An 11,766-nucleotide genomic window follows, 5' to 3' on the forward strand; every position below is an offset into this window, starting at 1 on the left:
CTAGAAATAATAGGTATGAGCCAATGATATCACGCAGGTGGGTCATGTGAAAGGAAAAAAGGCAAAGCTGGGTCCGGCGGCCATTTTAGGTAGGGAGCACCTCCTGTGTTTCAATGGTGGCTCCAATGGGGATCAAATCGCTCTAAAATACACAATTTTGCGGCAGAGGGCCTTTTTCTAGGCAGCGCCTGTAATTATAAGGATAATTTTGGTGGATTTCATTCCAGTAATGACAATCCTCAGGCTGCTGAGAAGTAGCTGAAAAATAAGGAGAGCGCCTACCTTAGTCCTAGGGGAATACGCAGGATGGGTGGCCCACTGCTCCTGCAGTGGGGGGCTCCTACACCTCCGGGGTCCTGGTTGCAGTAGTCCTATATACATATCAACACTGTTTGCAGAGGAGTTTGGGATTGCATGCTTCATTTCAGATTATATAAGCATGGCATTCATTCCCTGAATGAATAATATTGATGTCAGTTCCTAAATTATGACACGTGGTCCTTACACACACGTCGCCTCATTAAACTACCCCATCATTAAACTTCCGTGTTTTATCTCTGAGACAAAACTCCAGCCTCCCTTTACCTTCCAACCATCACCCCCGTTCCACCCACGCTGGATTCCCCATTCTTCTTCATAGCTTTTGAAGTTATCACCATCCTCCCCCAACCCCTCCGGTTAGCTTCTCTTGCAATGTAAACGCCAACACAGAACATGGCTGCGAGGGAAAGGCATTGCAATGAAAATTCTACAATGTGATTGTTGCACATGGAGGTCAATACCATGTATTCACCAGCAGCAACCATTTCTAACACCAAACAGTCACTCAAAAACTGCTGCCAAAACCCTTTTACTCAAACCCACTCGAATCCTTCTGAAATTGTAGACAAATGCTGTCCATGCTCCCGATATATGCCTGCTGCAGAGGGTAACACTGCAGACTTGCAACCTCTATCACCATAGTGTAGACAGATGCTGGAGGGACTGTAGTGAATCAACTTCCCGGGCACCAATTTGCCCCACACCTCTAGTACAGCAGAAGGGAGCCAAACAGATTGAAAACACAAGGAAATTATAAACCTCCTTGTCCTATTTTGGTAACATGGACGGAACGGCAGCCTCATTTCTGCAAGGTCGTGGATCGTTGTTTACTTGCAACAAAGCGAAAAAACTATTACTACACAATGATAAAAGGGACTGTCCACTCAATGTTCTATACAAATATCTACTATATTATTATTACAATAGACAGTTCTAGCAACACTACAAAATGCAACTCAATCTCTAAAGGAATGCAGAGGACAGTTTCAAGAAGCAAAGGGGATGCACTCTGGATATAGACAGGAGAATAGTCGGTAAAGTTATTAATCACAATAGTTCAAGGATACTTGCTTTCAGCACAAAGGGAGCAATTGGTCTTAAAATGTCAATAGGGACCTTCGAAAAAAGGACCAGTGGGACAGAACCACAATGTACCTTGTGCTTGTAGAAGTTATTGGTGCTCGACAGTGTCGAGTCGGTTTCAGGGCGCTTTGCAGCATCTGCGACAAAGTTCAAGACGGAGACAGCTGCAAGTATCAGGAGGCAGGCAGTTCAGCGGGCGATGCTGGACAGACAGCTGCAGGCTGGTCTCAGAGTGGCTCGGGGTCAGGAATCATTGTCTCAGTGCTGGTTGGCAGGTCTGAAGCACCGGTCGAGCCGTCTCGGATGACTTTAGCGACTGCAGCATGACAACAGCCAATGGTGCAGCTGGTTGCAGTTTGTGGGGCTTGACTGCCTCGAAAATGTCCTTTAAGGTGGATGCTGGTTGATACTTATCGATGCACTCCTCCTAGGATCTTCACTGGGCTTATGTCGTCCTTTAGGGCTAACAGCCCAATGCTGACGAGAGTGTTGCTGGCTGCTGCTTTGTCCATGGTTTGATTCAGAGACTCTGTGGCACTTCCCACCTAGGAAGCTTGCTGCAGAGCCTAGCATGGCACGCTGTGTGCTGCTGGGTACCAGTTCTGGAGCTGCTGAAGGGTCTTCTAGATTCTCTATCTCCGTCTGTTCCCTGGAAGATGTTTAAGGGAGGGATATTGCTTCCCTCATTGGAAATCCTGGCCTTCCTTCACTGGCGGAAGCTGTAAGGCGGAATGTACATTCAGCCAGGGTCCAAATTAGTTCTTCTTGTTATTACTTACAAAGTCTCCAAATCATCTCCCAAAAGAGGGGCTCAACCCTCTTTTACCGCCAAATGGGCCCCAGTGATTGGTGGAGGCTATGCCTAGCTTAATAAACCAGTACTGGGGCCCCACCAACAATCTTCTGTTATGCGTGAGGTCATAACCAGAGTTCTTTGCAAAATGAAAGGTAAGGGGGTGAAAACATCTACTGCTAAGTCCTACCCATTTTCCTGTCTGTTGTGGATCAAAGGGTTTCTCGGGTTAGTTGAGCTCTCTGTGGTCCCTGATTAAACGCAGGTCTCCCTTGAAGTTGTGGCGAGAACAGACTTTCTGTCTCCATCAAGTCAAATACTCCTACCCTCTGAATGGAGTCCCCTTGCGGGGTTGCCTACTGTAAAGACATGTACCAGACATGAGAGCTCACTGCCCTTGATACTTAGAGGCAGGAGCTGGCTTCAGGTTGACACAGATGCATATCAAAGGTGTTGGGTATATCCTGTTTTTGTTAGCCCTGCGACCAGTGCTCTCGTGGGCCTGCTTAAATTAACTTGCATCAGTATGCGTCACTGCCACCATCAGCGCCAACAAAGGATAGGGCGGATCCATGGAGCCTTTGTTATTTAATTAGGCTGACCATGGCAGGAGGAAGGTTATGCCCCCCCCACCATTTTGAGATGCTTGATGTACTCCTGGGTGTCACATCCCAACTAAATGTGACAAGAAGGACTGTGCCAGTAGTCTGTGTCCACCCAGAGTGCACACGTCTATGTGTATGTAGTGCAGTGAGCATAGGAAAATGTATGTGGATTAGCCCCACACATTTTCCAGAGCTTGATCTTCCATCATTCAATTTCACATTTAAAAATGTTTAAATGCAGGTGAGCGCACACCCACCATGTGGATGGTCGAATTCCTCACAGGTACATTCTGCTGGAGAGATGGTGTTCAGATCGTTCCAGGCAATGTCTGGCCAGGTGTGTGAAGAGGGCTGCTCTCTATGCAAAGTACACACTTTAGCCAAACACAAATAATACCAATATGAGTGCCTGCTGGGGTATCAGCAACTCCCATTAAACATCTGATGCCATCCAGTGGTAGAAGTGTACTTAAAAAAGTAGTGTAACTGTGGTCTCGGCAGGGGAAGAGAGTAGGCAGAAGCATAGTGCAAGATGTGGCAAGGTGTTGCAGCCGGGGCATTGCAGTAGTGTAAGTCACTAGTAACTAAGGCTCCTATTACAACTTTAGACTTGCACAGGGACCTAAATGGACAAATCCTCAGTATAGAATGGTGAATATGGTAGTAAAAAGTAGAGGAGTGGCAAATAGATACAAATAAAAGTAGTGGAACACCGCTTCTGACCGTTCCCGCTCACTTCAACCACTGACGCCATTTTAGGTGATTTTCTGGTTAATGTTTGTGGTTTATTTTGGAGAGTGTCCACTGTGTAACTTAATTGCTTGTGGCCATTTGTCAGATTGCAGCAGGGGTTCCTTAGGGGTGTATTGTTACAACAGACAGATCTTCATTTTTGACCTGAAAGTCATCAGGCCTTGAGCAAGCGTTATGTCCTCTCCTCTGGGGGTTATTCGGGAGGCAGGGAGTGATTGCAATGAATCGTCTGCCCCTTTGGGTTTTGCATGCTGGTTTTGGGATTAGTAATTGGTTGACCACTGTCTACTACAGGGCTCTGTTGAATCGCTGTTGTGAGATCTTTATTTGTAGGTAGTATGTTCAACCAGAAGCTGACTGTTAAATAAACTTCTAGGCTGACCCTTAAACTTTGATTAAGATGCATGCCAACCCAGAAGTGAGACTCTAACTCTAGAAGCGACACTCTTACTCTAAAAGAGACATTCTAACTTTAGAAGTGACACTCTAGCTCTAAAAGCGAGACTCTAATTGTGAAACAACACTAACTCTAGAAGTGACACACTAACTCCAGAAGCAACCCTCTAACTCTCGAAGCAACACTCCAACTCTAGAAGTGAGACTCTTACTCTACACGTAAGACTCTAAGGGCCTCATTACACGTAGTGCGGTAAACCATGGTGCTATTAGCATCATGGTTCATGCCGGTAATTTACCGGTACCGCCTTGGAGGAAAGGGGAATTACTGCCCTATTCCAAGGTTGGGAAGGCGGTAATTCCGCCTTCCTCCATTGCCCTTCCCCATTCCCATTTTTGCCCCATAGGGCTCTATGGGCATGGGGAAGGCGCTAATTACGGTACAGCAAATTGCGGTACCGTAATTAGCACCCTGGTGCCTTTGCGGGTTGGTTTTTAACACCTGCTAAAAAGCAGGCGTTAAAGTACCAACCCACAAAGGGACCTCGTAGTAAGGCGGTAAGGGTTTACCAGTACTGGTACCCTTACCAGTACCGGTAAACCCTTACCGCACTACGTGCAATGAGGCCCTAACTCTCTAAGCAACACTCTAACTATAGAAGCAACACTCTAACTCTCGAAGCTAGATGCTAACTCTAGAAGCAAGACTCTTGCTGTAGAAGCAAGACTAACTCTAGAAGTGACAATCCAACTCTAGAAGTGAGACTCTTACTCTACACGTAAGACTCTAACTCTAAAAGAGATGGTCTAACCCTAGAAGCAAGACTAACTATAGAAGCAACAATCTAACTCTCAAAGCTAGACGATAACTCTAGAACCTTGGCTCTAACTAACCCTAGAAGCAAGACTCTTGCTGTAGAAGCAAGACTAACTCTAGACGCCACAGTCTAATTCTAGAAGCAACAGTCTAACTTTAGAAGCGACACCCCAACTCTAAGGACAAGAGATGAGGAAGTCCACTAGTACGGTGGTTTCCACATTGTAAAACATGTTTTTTCATATTTGCATGACACCCATGGATGCTGAACATGCATCTACCAGCGCCAGCACCCCATTCTACGAATTTAAGACCAACGTAAACAGTGAATGCTCATTATACCAATGACCAACTGTCCAAAGTCACAGCTTCTAAGAAGGTAATCTCGCACATGAGTTGGTCTGGTCCATGCTTGAATATTCATGTGCTCATTCGTTTTATTGTATGATGTTCCTTCCCGGGCCAACATCTCTAATGTCCTTTTCAGCATGCATCAGGACATTAGGGAGGTCTTCATTTTTGTTATTCATAATCCCCAGTACCCTGCAATACTCAGTGCAATACTCCAAATATCTACCAATGAAACCCAGATTATAAACCACAGGGTTCTCCAGTTCACACTTGCCGACACATATGTAGACCTAGACACTGTGATGAAATGCAGTGCCTTGCATTGGAGGTTTGGCATAGGGTGATTAGGGGAGCTGGGAACTGCCACCCGCTAGGTGATGCAGTGATGGGATCATCCCTTGGCCTGCACCATCCTCTGCCATGAGCTTTGCAGAGGGTCTAACCATCAGCATGGACCGGTTAAGGCAGGGCAGTGGCATGAACCCATAGCACCCCTAGGTTGGATGGACAATTCTATTCAATGCCAAAGGGGGATGGGGTGGTACCTGAACTAAGACCGAGAACCCAAGCATTTAAACAGTCCCCTTACAGGATCACTACTCACATACACCTAAGAGCTGCTATGCAAAGAGAGTCCCCACAAGGGAGGGTCCAAAGAGTGAAATGCAGAGCAGAGAGAGGACGATCAATTGAAAGGGACTAACAAACTCCAAGTCTCACATCAAAAATGCATGCCAGCCCCTGGGGTGGGGCCCATCAACCACTCCCCATTCCAGCTGCACGGGGACACACGCCGGAGTTCCTTATGTCAGAGAGAGGCTGGACGCAGGGGTAAAGGCTGGGCTGTGGCAGAAGGCTGCTCTAGCATGGAGAGAGAGAGAAGACAAGGTGAAGGAGTGTGCTCATGGCAGAAGGAAGTGACTGTGCAGGGGGTTGGACAGTAGGTGCCTGGGAGTAAGTAGGAGGAGCTGACATGGAGGAGGGCAGGGAAGTTAGGTTGGGTGAAGGAGGGAGGAGGTAGAATGACCCAGGAGGCTGGGGATAGAGAGGCCCAAGAGAGTTGGAGAGAGATGGAGAGAGGAATACAGAAGTTTGGGCAAAGAAAGGACCAGGTGACTGCTGAGAAGGTAAAAGGAGGAGGACAACAACTCAAACAGGAGCTGGAAGTATAGGGGGGGAGATGGTGAGAGAACAGGTAACACTGGAGTGGAGGTGAGAAGGAGATATGGATCAGGAAGAGCTGGTGAAAGTATAAAAGAAGGAATAGAGAGAACAGAGGCGGCTCCAGAAGGGGTCAACACGACTATAGGGGAGGGAGTGGAGGAAGAGCTGGATGTATCCAACATCTGGCAGACCAGGAAAGCATGGCCAGCCAGAGGCGAAATATTGCCCAGGTGTATCCAACATCTGGCAGACCAGGAAAGCCCGGGCAGCCAGAGGCGAAATATTGCCCAGATGTATCCAACAACTGGCAGACCAGGAAAGCATGGCCAGCCAGAGGCGAAATATTGCCCAGATGTATCCAACATCTGGCAGACCAGGAAAGCATGGCCAGCCAGAGGCGAAATATTGCCCAGGTGCATCCAACATCTGACAGACCAGGAAAGCATGGCCAGCCAGAGGCGAAATATTGCCCAGATGTATCCAACATCTGGCAGACCAGGAAAGCATGGCCAGCCAGAGGCGAAATATTGCCCAGGTGCATCCAACATCTGACAGACCAGGAAAGCATGGGCAGCCAGAGGCGAAATATTGCCCAGATGCATCCAACATCTGACAGACCAGGAAAGCATGGGCAGCCAGAGGCGAAATATTGCCCAGGTGCATCCAACATCTGGCAGACCAGGAAAGCATGGCCAGCCAGAGGCGAAATATTGCCCAGGTGCATCCAACATCTGACAGACCAGGAAAGCATGGGCAGCCAGAGGCGAAATATTGCCCAGGTGCATCCAACATCTGACAGACCAGGAAAGCATGGGCAGCCAGAGGCGAAATATTGCCCAGAGGTATCCAACATCTGGCAGACCAGGAAAGCCCGGGCAGCCAGAGGCAAAATATTGCCCAGATGCATCCAACATCTGGCAGACCAGGAAAGCCCGGGCAGCCAGAGGCAAAATATTGCCCAGATGCATCCAACATCTGGCAGAGCAGGAAAGCCCGGGCAGCCAGAGGCGAAATATTGCCCAGGTGCATCTAACATCTGGCAGAGCAGGAAAGCCTGGGCAGCAAGAGACGAAATATTGCCCCACATGCATCTAACATCTGGCAGACTAGGAAAGCATGGGTAGCCAGAGAAGAAATATTGCCAGAACCATTCAACATCTGGCTGACCATAAAGGGGGCAGATGGAACGAGCATGTGACGAGGCACCGAGGAGGTGAAAGGAGATCAGACTAAGGAGTGAGCAGTGAAGGCAAAGGATGAGAGAAGGAATGGAGGAGCGGGGAGGACAGCCGGGGGAGGTGTGGAGGGGCTATTTGGGGGTTAGTCAGTGGACCATGGTGCAAGAGTTAACAGTCTCTTCCACTAAGACTGCAGCCATCATGTCCAAACACCACCAAGGTCTCTGGAACTCTAGTTGGTGACCCTGACCCTGACCCTGGACCGAGGCCCCACATAACCCATGAAAGATAAGGATGTGTCACCCACCGGCCCATTGGAAAGACGTGCTGAAGACTGGGAGTGACTTTCCTCTCCCATTGCTTTATTCATTTCACCTCAGAAGCCCTCCTGGTAATTTGTTGGCCACTTGTTTGTCTACCTGTTTCATCATCTTCTTCAAAATAGGTGACCTCTATCAGTCCTCTATCAGTGCAGCAAAATCAGTTAATTACGGGGTATTCCGAGCGGATTTGTTTGAGAGGGAACTTTAATGTTGTATTTTTTGTAACCTTGAGTAATGTTGTAATTGTGTAACCTCGGAAACAAATGTAACTTTATCTGTAAGAAAAGCACACAGATGCCTTTGGGCTTGGCGCGCTATATAAGCAACCAAATAAAATAAATAATACTGGTTTTCCATAGAGACATCCACTGATCCACAAATCCTGCCCGTACTCCTTCTTGAGCGTCACTTGCTGAAAAGAAGCGCTTGCAAGTCAAGGAGTCCTTTGTATTTCTTAGGGTTGCCAGGAATGACGCCTTTTCCTCTTTAATATTCAGTCTCTGCCAATGACGGAGCTCTCGGGGGTTCCTGGAAGGGGCAGCTTCGAAGCCTCGAAGGGAATTCCTAATGAATAGCCAAGGATGGAAGTCACACAAATGGTTGTTGCGAATGCTGCTGTCAACGTCCTGGCACGCAGGTTCCCCACACAGTAATCAGCCCCTCTTCCTTCATGTCAGCTGCTGGAGCTGTTCAGGAGGAAGGCAAACAGAATTATAGAGTGTATCGCCAGTGACTGTCACTGTCCGAATTTAAATAGTCGGAGAGCTTTCCAATGGTGCATCTTGTTTCTACATATAGCGCCTAATTCTCTGGTAAGCCTTCTTTTAAGCCATCTAAGTTTTGGTTATAAAGCATTTTAGGAATTTTATATTTCTGTAATCCCAGAGGGAGATGCATTGATTTTTCCAGGATGATAGTGGGAGGGAGATGGAGTTCCCTGAATGATCCCAGAGGGAGATACACTGATGTGTTTTTCAGTGTCGCAGGGAGAGGTATTCATATTTCTGCAATCCCAGAAGGAGATGCATTGCATGTTCTAGGCTTGCAGAGGGGGATATGTTTAGTTTTCTGGGGTCACTGGGGAGATGGATCACAAATAGAGAGAGACGCTTTGATTGTGTTGCTGGATCACATGTGGACCTACATTAATTGTCCCTCCGGATGAGCTAGAAGATACATTGATTGTTCCTGGATCGTGGAGGTGGATAGATGGAGATTTGTAGAATCTCTCATGGGTATGCGTTGAGTTTCTACAGCTCTCAGGAGATTTTTTTAGATTTCCAGGAACACAGAGGGATACATTGATTTTCCCAGTATCACTGAAGGATGTAAATTGATTTTTTTTTTATAGATCACCAAAAGATATGTATCACAGACAGAGATGCACTGCTTTTTCAGTGACCACTGAGCGAGAGACATTGATTTTTCAGAGATCTCAAAGGGAGATGGATCACAGAGGTCAATACATTGATTTTTCCAGGGTCACAGAGGGTGATACATTGATTTTTCCAGGGTTACAGAGGGTGATACATTGATTTTTCCACGGCCACAGAGAGTGATTCATTGATTTTTCTAGGGTCACAGCGGGCGATACATTGATTTTTCCATGGCCACAGAGAGTGATTCATTGATTTTTCCACGGCCACAGAGAGTGATTCATTGATTTTTCCAGGGTCACAGCGGGCGATACATTGATTTTTCCACAGTCACCGAGGATGATTCATTGATTTTTCCAGGGTCACAGCGGGCGATGCATTGATTTTTCCAGGGTCGCAGAGGGCGATACAGTGATGTTTCCAGTATTGCATGACTTCTTTAAGGAAGGGATGATAGGATCAGGACTTGGCCCATTTTGGCCGGAAACAACGGGGCCGGTAAGCTTACTGGCCCCCTTGTTTCCATTCTGCCACACTACGAGTCTGCCTGCAGGGGCTGTTGCGCCAGGCAGGTCTGACCCTGCCGGGCGCAATGGCTCCTGCAGGCACACTTGTCATGGAAGCAGCATTAGCAACAGTGCCAGTGCTTCCGGGTCCTCATTCCCACTCCATGGGAATGGGGACTTACGAAATCTGCTGCCTGACTTCCCGCTCTACTGGGACTTGTAATGTCCCGATGGCACCAGGAAGTCAGGTGGTGGATTCGGTGTTACGAGTTTGGCGGTAACCCGCCATGGTGCCGCCAGCCCCGTACATGAGATAGAATTGGGTGGAGATTACGTCTACCTGAATGGTGTCACCAGTGGAACGTTTGTCCTAGGTGAGCCTGTGTGGGTAACAATTTGATTATTTACCTAGCTCGCATTGATTGCATATTATTTGAGATGACCAGGTTTCCTAAATTCATTGTAATTAGTTTATTATTATATTTTTAGATCAAGGGGCTCACCCCATTCATCATAGAGGAAAACAACACTTATCTGTTATCCTCCGTCCTGAGGAAGGTTGGCTGAATAACTTGGGCAAGACATCTTGCACCCACAAAATACAACCGAAACACGTGTTGACAAACAATTATCCCATACATGTGTATAGCGGAATACATCTGTGAAATATACAAGTGAAATTTAGGAAATCTGTTATGTATATTAGTTTGGGTTACAATAGACATCTATGCCAGTTTACAATTTTGGGTATGAGTATGGAATGGTATGGTATGTATGAGTTATGAAAGAAAGCTGAATGGATAAGAATTATATGAGTTGGGTCTGTGATCACTCTGATGAACTATTATAATGAAATGAAATGAAGATTTTGTATTGGTAAGAACTTTTGACTATATACAAATGGAATCCTGTCATCATTGTCTATTGGTCAATTTTTTATTACATTTTGAAATTGGGCGGGGAGGCCTGTTTCCAGCTTTGCATTATACATCTCTTAGCAATAATACAGTTTATATTTACAAATGTTAACATTCTTTCATTTAAGGTGTTATCCCCTAAACCAAATAGTACACCCAATTGAGATCGTTCAGTGTGGGTCCCTACAATATCCGTAAGCGTTTGAAAAACGTTTTCCTAGCAATGTTGAATTTGGGTGCATGCCCAAAACATGTGCAGGTGATCAGCCTCTTCGGCTTGGCAACGGAGGCAAGAGTGGAGCGTATTTCTGGCAAATTGGTTGAGCCTTTGGGGGATATAGCACAGCCTATTCAGCAGTTTATACTGTATATAACGAAATCTGAAATTAAGGGAGACTGTACGTGTGTGCAGACACATGGATCTCCATTGGGCCTCGGCCAGGTCCATGGCCAGGTCTTTCGCCCACTTAGCACGCATCTCGACTGCCGAATCCGTCCGTTTATTCAACATCATCTTATAAAGAGAGGAAACTATCCCGTGTGCTCCGTATGCATTGACAATGTGATGTACCTCTCGAGCCTCAGGGGGATCAGATGGAAAGCATGCTCATAGAGATCGTATTGCTGCACGCAGTCTATAGTATTGTAGCATTTCCAACCCAGAACCAGAGTGTTCCTGCCACCAGGTTTGGGGCATATTGAACTTCCCATTCGGGAACAGGTCCACCAGTGTCCTATACTCTAACCCTCCCCAATGGGGCAACAGCGCCAGATCCCATGTGAGCTCCAAGCCCGGGAATCTCCACAAGTGGAGCCATCTGTAATATAGGCAAGATTCACGTTCAGTGGTAGCATCTGGCACCAGGCCTGTAGTGTGGTAGCTACTGGGTCAAATGGGCAGTGGTACTTATAGGTATGGTTCAATATAAGAGTTGTGAGGTCGGAGTCCCTCACTGCCAGCTTCTCAAGCTTGACATGAGGTAGCAGTTGGGTATCACCATGCCCGAATAAGGCGTTTTGGGCCTGCGCTGCTATCCAATAAAGCTTGAGGTCGGCGGCCATGAAGCCTCCCCTCTCATGGGGCAGGGTCATGTCAGAACACTTTTTCCTCACAGCCCCAGCGTGCCATAAGAATTGTGCACAGAGACCGTGCATTTTAGCAAAATATGGCTTCCCGGGCCAG

This window comes from Ambystoma mexicanum, chromosome 9, assembly GCF_040938575.1.
Source record: "Ambystoma mexicanum isolate Mex_15411 chromosome 9, UKY_AmexF1_1, whole genome shotgun sequence".
NCBI lineage: Eukaryota > Metazoa > Chordata > Amphibia > Caudata > Ambystomatidae > Ambystoma > Ambystoma mexicanum.